The sequence below is a fragment of the Haliotis rubra genome, unplaced genomic scaffold, assembly GCF_003918875.1.
Source record: "Haliotis rubra isolate DU_JTF1 unplaced genomic scaffold, ASM391887v1 Scf544, whole genome shotgun sequence".
Lineage (NCBI taxonomy): Eukaryota > Metazoa > Mollusca > Gastropoda > Lepetellida > Haliotidae > Haliotis > Haliotis rubra.
The window spans coordinates 745,743-760,629 of NW_025767240.1; the positions used below are offsets into that span (position 1 = coordinate 745,743).

Sequence of the window (14,887 nt, forward strand, 5' to 3'; positions counted from 1 at the left end):
AGGTATTGGATTAATGTGATAGGAAAGCGCAGATTGATTCCGTCTGGTAAATAATCGAGTCAGAAAACCAGTGATTAATATCAAGACAAACAACCAACTGGTCGGTAAGTATGTTGCTGGGGATCACTTCTAATACGTAAATCCCCATGGGGGTCGTATGGTAGTGAACCCCAAGAGAACTGGTACGGTGATTACATTCAATGGAGAGTTTGGTCTCGGGTTCGAATCCAACTGCAGCATGACAACGAGATGCAACAGTACAAATAATGTTGCGACATATGTGACCAAATGTATTATTTTCAATGACGTTAAGAATGTAACAAAAGTTATTGTTAGGATTGTGTTTTCATGATAGAAAAAGTTCTGAGAACTACTTCTGTCCAAACAGCTTATCACAATGCATCATGAAAACCTATGTTTCATATATATAAATAGAGTGAGAGTATAATGTAGTACAATGACTAAATAAAATAATACAGAGTCTAAATCAAAAACATAAAGCCAAAACGCGACGATTATTTTGTGGCTCACGATTCGCTCTCCAAGGCAATCCATGGCCACCATGGTTTGCAGAAACTCGGGCCCACTTCCTCATCTCTTCTACAGGCTGATCAAAGAAGGACCTTGACACCGAGAACATGGCATCCACCTGGAATAACCATAGCACATTCATCGACCTGTGTGCAGTTGTACAAAAGCAACTTTAGCGCTAAGTCTATGTTAAGTTTGATGACACTGTATGAATATACTCATTGCAAGTGTGATGGATAAAGACACTGTATGAATATACTCATAACATGTGTGCTGGATGACTGACACTGTCTCAATATACTCATTGCAAGTGTGATGGATGACGACACTGTCTCAATATACTCATTACATGTGTGATGGATGATGACACTGTATCAACATACTCATTGCATGTGTGATGGATAAAGACACTGTATGAATATACTCATTACATGTGTGATGGATAAAGACTCTGTATCAATATACTCATTACATGTGTGATGGATGATGACACTGTATCAATATACTCATTGCAAGTGTGATCGATAAAGACACTGCATCAATATACTCATTACAAGTGTGATGGATGACGACACTGTATCAGTATATTCATTACATGTGTAATGGATGATGACACTGTATCAATATACTCATTGCAAGTGTGATCGATAAAGACACTGCATCAATATACTCATTACAAGTGTGATGGATGACGACACTGTATCAGTATATTCATTACATGTGTGATGGATGATGACACTGTATCAATATACTCATTGCAAGTGTGATCGATAAAGACACTGCATCAATATACTCATTACAAGTGTGATGGATGACGACACTGTATCAGTATATTCATTACATGTGTGATAGATGATGACACTGTATCAATATACTCATTACATGTGTGATGGATGATGACACTGTATCAATATACTCATTACATGTGTGATGGATGATGACACTGTATCAATATACTCATTACATGTGTGATGGATGATGACACTGTATCAATATACTCATTACATGTGTGATGGATGATGACACTGTATCAATATACTCATTACATGTGTGATGGATGATGACACTGTATCAATATACTCATTACATGTGTGATGGATGATGACACTGTATCAATATACTCATTACATGTGTGATGGATGATGACACTGCATCAATATACTCATTACATGTGTGATGGATGATGACACTGTATCAATATACTCAATATACACATTACAATATACTCATTACAAGTGTGATGGATGATGACACTGTATCATTAATATATCATACTCACATGTGTGATGGATGATGACACTGCATCAATATACTCATTATGTGTGATGGATGATGACAATGTGTGATGATGATGACACTGTATCAATATGCTCATTACATGTGTGATGGATGATGACACTATATCAATATACTCATTACATGTGTGTGTGATGGATGATGACACTGTATCAATATACTCATTACATGTGTGATGGATGATGACACTGTATCAATATACTCATTACATGTGTGATGGATGATGACACTGTATCAATATACTCATTACATCAATATGTGATGGATGATGACACTGTATCAATATACTCATTACATGTGTGATGGATGATGACACTGTATCAATATATGTGTCATTGCATGTGTGATGGATGATGACACTGCATCAATATACTCATTACATGTGTGATGGATGATGACACTGTATCAATATACTCATTACATGTGTGATGGATGATGACACTGTATCAATATACTCATTACATGTGTGATGGATGATGACACTGTATCAATATACTCATTACATGTGTGATGGATGATGCATCAATATACACTGTATCAATATACTCATTGCATGTGTGATGGATGATGACACTGTATCAATATACTCATTACATGTGTGATGGATGATGGCACTGTATCAATATACTCATTGCATGTGTGATGGATGATGACACTGTATCAATATACTCATTACAGGTGTGATGGGTGATGACACTGTATCAATATACTCATTACATGTGTGATGGGTGATGACACTGTGCCAATATACTCATTACGTGTGATGGATGATGACACTGTATCAATATACTCATTACATGTGTGATGGATGATGACACTGTATCAATATACTCATTACATGTGTGATGGATGAAGACACTGTATGAATATACTCATTACATGTGTGATGGATGATGACACTGTATCAATATACTCATGACGTGTGATGGATGATGACACTGTATCAATATACTCATTGAAAGTGTGATGGATGATGACACTGTATCAATATACTCATTACATGTGTGATGGATGATGACACTGTATCAATATACTCATTACATGTGTGATGGATGATGACACTGTATCAATATACTCATTACATGTGTGATGGATGATGACACTGCATCAATATACTCATTGCAAGTGTGATGGATGATGACACTGTATGAATATACTCATTACATGTGTGATGGATGATGACACTGTATCATGATAACTTGTGTGATAATAACTATCGAATTGAGAACACCTAACTGCCAAGTGAAGTATGACAGCAGATGACCGTCTTTGAACTGTAAGGTCAACAGGAGTAAAATAGGGATAAACTGGTAACTTTCAAACGGTTTGTCCAACATTCATTCAGTTGAGGAGGTGTACTGCCCGCTTATGGCGTTTCGGGGGAGACCCTCTCACTCCTCTTGCAGCGCTTGGCCAAGTTTAACCAACGTGGTTGGCGGCCTGTGACGTTGCTTGAGGAGTCTTCACTCAGTGAGTGAGTAAGTGAGTGAGTGAGAGTGAGTAAGAGTGAGTGAGTGAGTGAGTGAATAATTACCCCACTGGAGAAATACAGAAACGCAAGTACAAAACTGACAAAACATCCATGATTATTTTAAGAACGAATAATGTCCGCCTCCCTCAAGTCAGACGTTTACAATTCATATATAAGTCATATGTTGACAGCAGTGCGTGGGATACAGCAGAGGTTTTGCAGCGTTTATCAAGCAATCGATCTCAACCGTATGTGCGAGGATTGGTCAGACTGTATCTTGTCCATGGGCAATGTTTCATAGAGTAAGACTCAGTAGATCAGTTACCAACAGATGCTGCGAAATGCGCAATGCCATTTAGAAAGATCACTTTCTAAATGGCATTGCGTATTTCATAGCTTTTGGCCGTGGGAGCCGTGCCAATTAACACTCACAGAGGGGTACACAAAGTCCGCAGTCTAGACTACCAGTTGTCCGACTTCCATTTTTGTGGAAGCCGCGGTGGCTGAGCGGTCTAGGCGTCTGACTTTGTGTGCTGGTGATTAGGTGCCTGACTCTGAGGGTGTGGGTTCGAATCCCGGATGGGACTCAACCCAACAAAACTACTAGAATCTGTACTTTACAAAGAAAGTGTAATCCCAGATATAACATATGTTAAAGATGTTGCTGACCATGAAAATAGCAGTATTGACATTCCTAGAAAATGCAAAGATATAACAGTGAATGCAAATGGGGAACATGTTTTTATATGTCTCAATTCATAGCTGACACTCACAAGATCATGGAAAGATACAAACGGGGAATAAATATTTATAGGACATCAGGGTAATGTGGTTGATTATTGTGTGGCCTCAACTTAGTAAACGTAACAAAATCACGTGACACCACGTGACCACGTGACCACCCAAGCACCTGCAGCACCAACTCGGGGACCTGGTGGGATGACAGGGTGAGTTTGCTAAAATATTGACACATTTAGTAAGGAAATCTGACTTACGATCTATTAACTGCTATCCAGACTCAGTTTTATTACGGAAGTCTTAAACAATCTTGCACCACCCACAGTCCGTACCACATCTGCGGTGTATCTGCGAGAACGGAACCGTGCAAGACGTCCAGCTATAGTCCGTTTGATGTCATTTGAGACCGATGAATGTTGAAACTTATCTCAGTTTAGAAATTGCCCCATATTTAAGAAATTGTTTAACAAAATTTAGATGCGGTAAATTTAAACTTAGTTCTGAGACCGGTAGATATAACAATGTCCCTTATTATTCAAGATTCTGTCCTTTTTGCTACAAAAATAATCTTAATTTAATTGAAGATGAAATACATGTTTTACTTTGTTGTAAAGCCTACCTAGATATAAGGAATAAGTTTCTGGGTAAATATTTGAAACATCCTTTTTCACAACACAGGTTTATAAACATAATGATTCAACAAACATAAATGTTATAATAATTTGTGCCTATTTTTATATTATGTTGGGAAAATAAGAGATTCTGATGTTTTTTATGTAAAACCAGGGATAATATACAACGTTATATAGCCTCCCTGGTAAAACGCATGTAACTTCTTATCATATTTATGAATGTATTTTGGGCCAGTGGCCTATTACTGAACAAAATGTCTGTCTGTCTGTCTGAGACCGATGAATTGCTCACTAACACAAAATCTAATAAATGGAACGAAACCAAACTTTGCGCAGTCACTCTGATGATTTGTCACATAATTGTGGACACCCGAATAAAAAAGTTCTTTATCAGACAATCATTATTTTGTCGTCACTTTTCTCTATTTCCTACGAAGGAGGTACACTTGCTGGTAGAACAGCAAAGTGTGCAAGTTGTACGTGTGAAATTCAAATTTCACTGCACACGCTTGTTGGTCACCTGACTGTTCTGTCCTCAAGTGGTTCCCCCTTCGTAACAAACAGCGAAAAGTGACAACAAAATAATGATCGCAGGAAGTATCAACCTTCAGTGGTCTTCATGAAGCGCAGTTGAGAGGCTTGCATCAACGGAAAAGGTGCATAGAATCGCTAGTGATCCTGTAAACATTCTTGTAGACCCCTTCTGTGATGTGGTTTAAGTGTGTGACAAGTGACAAGTATATTTTTGCATTTGCGGCCTCATGGCCCATAGTGCTAGGATACAAAAATCATCCTACAGTGAGCAAGTCATATTGATATACAATGCAAGACTACTTAACATGATACATTACTTTTAAGGAACATTGAGATCTTCCTTTAATATAAGAACAGAGTATGTTGTTGACATTAATGAGACAAATTTATCATGGGATGGATTGTTATAATAATATGGTGGCATTTTGCATATGCAAGATGCGTTATGGACTGTTGATCGTTACTGTACCTTGACAAAATTGTCTGTCCATGTAATAACATTTCATTCGCAGCAACTTTCAATTCGCTGACTGTGTGTCCTGTTTGTGTGCCCAAATAACTCTGTACCGGACAAAACACCGACCCTAACCACTATGGCACAATACCCAATCGGTATCCTAACCCACAGACCCGCGAAGGTCCGGGTTTAAAATGTGCCTTCAGTAACCAATGCTTGTCGTTAGACGACTAACGGGATCGGGTGGTCAGGCTCGCTGTCATCGGTTCCCAATTGTGCAGATCGATGCCCATGCTGTTGATCACTGTATTGTCTGGTCCAGACTCGATTATTTACAGACCGCCGCCATAAAGCTGGAATATTGCTGAGTACGGCGTAAAATTAAACTCCCTCACTCACCAACCCACAGCAAAGGTTTCTGGCGTGTCATAGGGAAGCAACTCTGCACAGCTATTTGCGGAGCCTTAGACGACTGACTACCGTGTCACAAATAACAACAATGAGCTTTACATGTGATCACCTTAGTCTGTATATTTAGAACTAACAAGCCAAGTACTATATGTGATTTCTAACCAAGATTCAAGTTATACCCTAAAATGTATCTAACCTCATATAATTTTAATGATGCTCAAAATAAATATTCTTGTACCATTGCTGTCGGGATGTCTATCAGCATTACCATTCTGTAAAAGTAGGCTATGAAACGCACACGATGAAGCGGCAAAACATATGGTTTAATTGTTAAGGATAAGATTTCCCAAGCAATGTTGGCAAGTGCTTGCCCCCATAACTAATACTGACTGACTGAATTTTGGTTTTACGCCGCTTTTAGCAATATTCCAGCAACGTCACGGCGGGGGACACCAGAAATGGGCTTCACAAATTGTACCCATGTGGGGATTCGAACCCGGGTCTTCGGCGTGACGAGCCAACGCTTTAACCACTGGGCTACCCCACCGCCCCTCCATAACTAAAAGGTCAGACTGAACCTATAGTTCAGATAGTCCTCGCATGAGATTGGTTCATATTTGTCTGAACCATCCAGACATTTAATCATGGTATCACTATTAGGGTTGACAAAGAAAGCAACTGATTGTCGACTCTGATGTTTCTTAAGTTCCGCTTCAGGAATCAGGACCCGGTGTTTCTGAAAATAACAAACGTGGAGGATATACTTGACACAAGAGGGAACAATGTTCCTCAATAACAATCATGATTTCAGGTCAGGTCATGGACGCCATGACTTAGCTATATGTGAGGGTGGCCGTTCTAGCATATGTTTAACGTCGGGCATGAAGTCAAGCTTCAACACTAACCTGTGGGCATTACCCGCCGCGGATGTCTGTGTGAGTAGCCACCCAAGATATTGACAATTCTGCGGAATATTGATGTTACAAACTCCCAAAACAAACTGATTCCAAACTTTCAGCCAATCAGGTAACGTTCCCTTATCCATAATCACCTTAACAGCTGAACCACATCTTTGCAGTTCGTATGTCGTGTAGGCCAAGTGGAATAAGAACACGGGGATAACATCGACGTACTATTTGATACGTCAGACCGTTCCACGTGGACTTTTACCAAGCTATGACGGACCAGATCAGACCCTTCATGCCGTTACTTCTCTTAATGTGGACATTATCCGCCGCCTGTCTATGTGAATACTGATCAGAGTTACATCCCGTATTACACACTTTCAGCCATTCATGTACAGTTTCTTTGCACAAGCTCAAGGTGTCCATGAACAGCTGACCGATAAAACCTTGTAGCAGACATCATGTACTATGCTGGTACAAGCTATTCTGAGATTTGGCTTGCCCCAAGAACATGGGATTAACGTCTACATACTGTTTGTGACGTCACCATGCACTTTGACGTTTTTATCTAATTTAACCAATCTGTGACTGACAAGATTGACTCTTCACACCATAAACACAGAGGCAGTTACCCCATTCTGAAACTGACTGATCTCAACTACTCACTGATTTTAACTTGGCCACAGAGAGGTTGTAAATATAAATGTATATGAATCCGGAGGCTGCGGCGGTTGTATTTTCAAGGGACATCCATTATTACCTACGAGGGCGAAAATATGAGGTAAATATTTTTCATACGGCGGGTAGCTCTCGCTGGGTAAATACCAACATTTATGCACTCGTGTCATAAACATACTATGATATGGGCACGAATATAATGTTCTTTTCATTACCGAAGGCGTGAAAGTGAAGAAAATATACAAAAAAATCTACTGTCTAACATAGGCTGGCTACCCGCCGTCACCGCATGTAGGGTGCAACGTCATAGAAGACACATGACGTCATAACATTGCTCATGACGTCGCGTAGCCATGACACATTGAAATTTTGCAATTGGGCATCATATGAAATATATATATGAACCCCGATATCTTCGCCCTCATAGGTAATGATAGTTGGGTCCACTAATATACATGCACACACACACACACACACATCCTGAAGGTTTTTTTTGTTTGTGTAACGCTATAAGTAATTGTAAATAATCTTGTTTAAACCAGACAGTCTAGTGACTGACATCATGAGCGTCAATGTACACGACACATTCATAGAAGGTCATTTTGAGCTTGCAGTTCATTGACACAAGTTTCACAATTTTGCATGATATTTCGTTTGGTTCTATACAGTAACGTTTGCTCACTGTGCCTTTAAGCTGATCCGCAGTCCATCGCTGCATCATATCACCAATGTTGACCACGATGGCGCCGGGGACAGGCTTAGCCGGCACATACCTGTCATCGGTGTTCATCACCTGGAACATGTCAACCACACACACGTCATCAGTGTTCATCACATGAAACATGTCATACCACATGTCATCAGTGTTCATCACCTGAAACATGTCATACCACATGTCATCAGTGTTCATCACACGAAACATGTCATACCACATGTCATCTGTGTTCATCACCTGAAACATTTCATACCACATGTCATCAGTGTTCATCACATGAAACATTTCATACCACATGTCATCAGTGTTCATCACACGAAACATGTCATACCACATGTCATTAGTGTTCATCACCTGAAACATGTCATACGACATGTCATCAGTGTTCATAAGCTGAAACATGTCATACCACATGTCATCAGTGTTCATCACATGAAACATGTCATACCGCATGTCATCAGTGTTCATCACCTGAAACATGTCATACCACATGTCATCAGTGTCCATCACCTGAAACATGTCATACCACATGTCATCAGTGTTAATCACATGAAACATGTCATACCGCATGTCATCAGTGTTCATCAAATGAAACATGTCATACCACATATCATCAGTGTTCATCAAATGAAACATGTCATACCACACGTCATCAGTGTTCATCTCATGAAAGATGTCATACCACATGTCATCAGTGTTAATCACCTGAAACATGTCATACCACATGTCATCAGTGTTCATCATATGAAACTTGTCATACTGCATATCATCAGTGTTAATCACATGAAACATGTCATACCACATGTCATGAGTGGTCATCTCCTGAAACATGTCATATGACATGCCATCTGTGTTCATAAGCTGAAACATGTCATACCACATGTCATCAGTGTTCATCACATGAAACATGTCATACCACATGTCATCAGTGTTCATCACATGAAACATGTCATACCACATGTCATCAGTGTTCATCACATGAAACATGTCATACCACAAGTAGTATATACAATGGGGGTTCTGGACCAGGTCCAACAGAAGCCTCTGCAAAGCCTTATTTCCCAAATAAGGCTTTGGTCGGACCCTTAGCTCTTGCTACCATTACCCCTACTATAAAAAAGTTTGGGACGCTAAGGGATACGAACTGCACATGTCCGCGCCGCTTAACTACCGGGGACATGGTTGAAGTAGGTTGGTATCCTGGGATTGCATCATCCAATGCTGGGCTGCGTCTAACGTGCCGCTATGGCACTATTGTGTCGCTATGCCACGTTTACCTCGATGAAACAGTTTAATGTGAATCGCCTATGATCTCTTTGGTGTTTGTAATAAAGGCTTGCTGGGCTTTTTTCACTCCTTGTTCTATGTACTTTTTTTTCTCGTCCTCACTGATAGCAGACTTACGAGACTTGGATCGAATCTCGTTTCATTTTATTATATTTTGTGAGTTCAGAGAGGATTGAACGAAACTCCTCCTCTGAGATTTTACTGTCAGTGAGTGCCGTGGAAATACGCTCACTTACTGTGTTCAGCTTTGCTTCAGCCAGAACCCTGATCTCGTCGTGTTTCAATGCCTTACGATGCAGTCTGCATGATGCAAACTTAAGCGCCAACCCTAACACCCCTGCCACCCCAGCTGTTATTTCAATGCCTAGCACTACGGGAGTAGCCACGATGGTAGCTAACAACCCAACACCTGCCGCCCCTAGCCCCATGCTGGTTGCCATAAGGGCAGTATCAGCTCCGTCTACGATATTGAAAGCTCTATGGTACTTTTTACATAGTGTTTTCCGCGTGTCGCGGTCTTGTTCTAGTTGGCGTTTCACATCACATAACTGCCTCAAACGGAACCCGTCTACGGTTTCCAGGGTCTTCGCTACTTCCTCTACGACTGGGTATAGCCCCATCCTATAATATATATTACAAAAGATATTTTAATTGGGTTTCAGTTAATAGTCGGTCAACGTACCTGAGGCTTATAAAACTTAGATTCTCGTATGTGTAGATACGGGAAGGGTCAATAGGTAACTTCTGGTCTATATCAACACCATAGCCGTTTATTATGGGGGGTAGTAATCCCTGTTGGGAGTCCCCCAATCGTATAATGATACGGCAATATACGAAATCTGATGCGTAGGATTCACCCCAACGTATTGTTACACCGGGTAAAAGTTGCAAGTTTGGGGGTGGGTCAACGCCACGCCAGAATCATCAAACTTACCATTGTGAGCGACTTCTACGATGAGTGTGGATTCTGGGGCCATAGCCCTAACCCCTGCTATGGTATGATGGGGGGTGGCTTTTAACTGGGACTGCTTGGATGAAATTAACAGGGTGTCCCTAAGCAAATATTCGGAGTTAGAAACTATCATCTTTTCAGTTGGAATGAAAGACATGATCAAGGTACCGTTGTTCCTAATTTCAGAGACATAGCCATATTTGTCTAGTGAGATATAAGGTGCGGTGATGGTCACGTTGATCACCCATTTGGGCTCCTTTAAGTCTGCCAGGTCCTGCCGTATGTACACACCGTTTTTAAATAATAGGACGTACAAGGTGTCTTCCTCACCAGGCTGATCGAATCCCTCCATGTCCCCTAGGTCGTTAAGTGTAGCGTTGGGACGATGACCGGTCATTGCTATAATACTATTACGAGATAATTTCCAACTGGTTTTCTGATAATAGTTCAGTGGTGAACTTCACCCCCATGAAGTGTATGTTGTCGGGTAGGAATATCTTGGTTAGTGATATCATGTCTTCCACGATCACGTTGACTCCCTGCAGACTGGTTTTGGAGTCGACACCCACCCGCACGTAAACGTTGCAAACCTGATACTGGTGTCGTTTCGCCCACCCGAGTTTGATCCCTTTCACGATCTCAACATCATTCCCCGATGGTTCCCCTAGGTAGACTTGGATGACCAGTGTTGAGTTCGCCGGTAGACTCTCCAGGATCTTGACCACGCCTTCGAATTCAGACACCAACTGCAATACCACGTTTTGCATGTTCGGTTTACCCGATAGCATGTGGGCTGCCATACTGGTGAGTGGGCTGATGACTACGCTACGTCTCTGAGTCGGGACGTAAGCCACTAGCAGGGTTCCGTTGTTTACGACTTTGTTTAGGTGGTTGTCTTTGTTATCCGTGAACACGTAGGGGGAGCAGAGCCTAATATTGAGAAACCAGTCGTCTTTATCGGGTAACAACACCCACTTGTCATCTTCGGTGAAGACGAGGGTATATGGCTTGTTTCGGTAGTGCTCTCAACATCGTCTAAGTAGAACAGTTTGCCTCCGAACGATGGGTATATTATCCATTTATCGTCACCGGTGTTGACTAGGGTGTACTTAGTGTTGACGACCGCTCTTGTGGTATCTACTATATCACCTAGGGCTCCACCGGAGGGGACTTCAACGCGTTTGTAAATGTTGTTTTTCAGTTGCAAGGCGTACAATGTACCATCTACTCCGGGAGCATCGAAACCGCGTGTGTCCCCAAGGTCGGAGATCCCCACATTGACGCATTTTTTCACCCCGGGCCCTTGTGCGCTGGTCATTTTATGTGAAGCATTAAGCTGAGGTATCCTATATTGACGGGATTATGATTTATATCTAACACCGATATTATCAGCTCAGGTATGTTGCCCTGAGTCAACCTCTTATACTGCCGCGGTGAAAACGACTCCATTCTACCGTCGTTGTATTTCTCCGTTTTCACCGGTACGGCTCTCAGTATAGTGGAAGGGTGACCCCCTTGAATGTTGTACGTTGTGCTCACCATGCCGAGATGAAAGTACAGCTCTCGGTACGGTACTAGGTCGGGTAACTTCATGCCTGTGACGGTTGTTGTTGGTTTTATCTCGTCAGGCAACATACCGAGTGTCCTCGCTAATGGCCGCCCGAGTCTCAAGGAGTTTCTTCCGTTGTTGATTAACACCACTGTACCGTTTGAGTCGTTCATCTTGAGTTCGGCTCCCAGGGGTTTGAAGACCTCGTCGCTTAGAGAGCACACGCTGTAGTAGCCGTCAGTTATCTGGCTGCGAGCTCCACTGATGAACAGCTTATTGTTGCTGGCATTGATGTTAGTCCATTGCGGTAGGTAGGTGATATCACAGAGTGCGACTTCGAGTTGACCCAACGTGTTATCGATCGCATGCGTCAGCTGAACGGCCTCGCCGCTCGTTATTCCTGGAAGTGTTATGTACATGTTAGAGTATATATGCTCATTATATAATAGTTTTAAAATGTACTCCCAAGGAGGAGCATCCTCGCAAGGAGTGTCTTACTTCCCTGGAGTGTTTTACCCTAAACTGGGCGTAGATTTCTCACCCATGAAGATCGCGGTTGCTGATGGGATGTATTTCAACGCCCAGCTTTTAGATGTGTTCAGCCTGTATAAATTTTTGGTGACTAACGCTAAGGTAGTTCATGCTTGGTTCAACAACCCGATGCAGTTCTGGCAGAATCAACTCAACTTCGCCGTGTGGTGCGCTACAACGGGGTGTGGTGTGACATTAACCGACACTCGGCGTGGACCGCTGAGTCAGTCTGTGGTCACGTTCCACGTGTACTACCAGGTCAGGCATATCCTCAAAGAAATCAGCGCCCCGCTCCCACAGGACGACGCATGGAACGCAGTAAACAACAAGTACGATAGATGGGCCTATGAACGTATTTGTAACGAATTCGAACTAAACCCGAAGACGGATTGGCGTTTGCCGGGACCGAACCACGGGTTGGGTATCCCCATCGTTCATAACATGCACCTCGTGGAAGCCAGCAAGAAATTGAAGGAATGGGGATACAAGTCGTATCATCACCTCACAACCAACGAGTGGGATGACCGTTACATGGCTTTCGACAACAGTAAGGATTACAGAGTCTGGAGGTTTGAGCAGGGGGCAGCGGATGACTGGAAAAAGTTCATGCTGGACACGTCGAAAGGGTTTACTCGTGCCGGTGTCACCAGATTGAACGACTCGATTCGAACGTACGTGTGGGCGCTGTTGGGTGCGCAGACGCAAATGCGTTCCAATATCCTAGGCAAGGGGACTGCTTACGACGCTCAGAAACAGTTCGTTGTCAACATTGAGGATGCTATCAATGCTCCAGTTGATCTCCCGAGTGCCATCAAACGCTACCAAGACGTGTTGGAATATGCCAGGTCGAAAGTCGACTACGTGTTCGACGTGGGGTTGTACATGGCTCCGAGCGATATGCAACTGAGAGTAAAAAAAGTGGTGGGATACAACAACGAAATAGTTATAGCCACGGCGGACCAAAAGTTGGGCGTCAACCCCGATGTCAACGTCCCCCACTTCCCACCACCCAAACCGGTGAAACGGGTATAGTGGCGCCACCCCCGGAGCCTAGGGTTCAACCAACACCCCCTGTGGGACCACCCCCTGTGGGGTCACACACACAGCAGCATATCGATCGTAAAACAGCCCTGGTGGTTGGTGGGGTAGCTTTGGGACTCATTTGGTTAAAAATTCCTTAGCCGCTACGTACACCAGACCCGCCACGGCGACGATGGCTGCCCACAGGTTTTGACTAAGCCACGTGGCAGTTTTAGCCAAAGCACCCAGCAACCACGAGACGATGCTACCGAGGATGCCGGGCAGGGCTTCGGCAGCCTTACCAGCCAGTTTAGCCAGGGCCTCCCAGAGTTTTTTTATCCAGGCTTTGACGCCCCCACCACTTGGTGGTGTGCCACCGCCGCCACTTGGGGGTGTGGGGGTACCCCCACTCAATGACACCACCAGGGTTGATATGATGAAGCCCAATGCAGTCAGAATGCTGGCGATGGTGATCCCTTGCTCCCGGAACAGTATCCGAATCCTGTCAGCTAGCGTGGTGTCCTGGTAGAGGACTCGATCAACAGTTTCCCGCACACGGCTGACCTGGGATCGAAGCTGGTCTCGGAAGGAGGATGCCGTTTCCAGCCGGGTCTTCCTTTCCTCTTCCAAATTACGTATTCGTTCCTCGATGGTGGCTTTCAGAGACTCGTCCTCGGTTTCACCGAGTTTGGCCTTTTCATGGGCGATGTGGTCGTCTATCGCGTCCAGTTTGGCCGTGTTTTTCACGAGATGTCCGCGAATGGTTTGCATGGCCATGTCCAGCCCCCGCAGTTCCCGAACGGTAAATTCGAACCCGGGTAAGGGTTTGTTATGGTAGGTGGCCAACAGCTTTTCAATGTTATCAGTCATGTCTTGATCCGATGTGGCGCCCTGATGTCTTGCAGATCTTGAACGGCCTCCTTGGGAAGGGCTTTAGACCATGCGCCCCCGTAATCTATGAAGCCTAGTTCATCACGGATAAAGTCACTCCCATGGCGACTGCCGAGTGTTGATAAGGCAAGCGGTTCTCTAGTGCGCTTATTCATGAGATCGATCTCCGGGCGACCCCTCAGTCGCAGCGTGCCATTGTCATCAACAAAAAACTTGGAATAGTCTCGCCCCCACGGCTCTACGTAATTTTTATCCCTTTTTAAACCATCGTAAAACCCGTTGACGGCCT

General features: G+C 43.2%; 1 long non-coding RNA gene across 1 annotated transcript; it reads right to left on the reverse strand.

The window, feature by feature from the left end:
- Positions 1 to 6,170: 6,170 nt before the first annotated feature.
- LOC124253558 lies at positions 6,171 to 8,442 on the reverse strand. Its single transcript, XR_006892233.1, has 2 exons — positions 8,336 to 8,442; positions 6,171 to 6,806 (listed from the first exon to the last, which is right to left on the reverse strand). It is a non-coding gene; the product is annotated as an uncharacterized LOC124253558 (long non-coding RNA).
- Between the last annotated feature and the right edge of the window lie 6,445 nt (positions 8,443 to 14,887).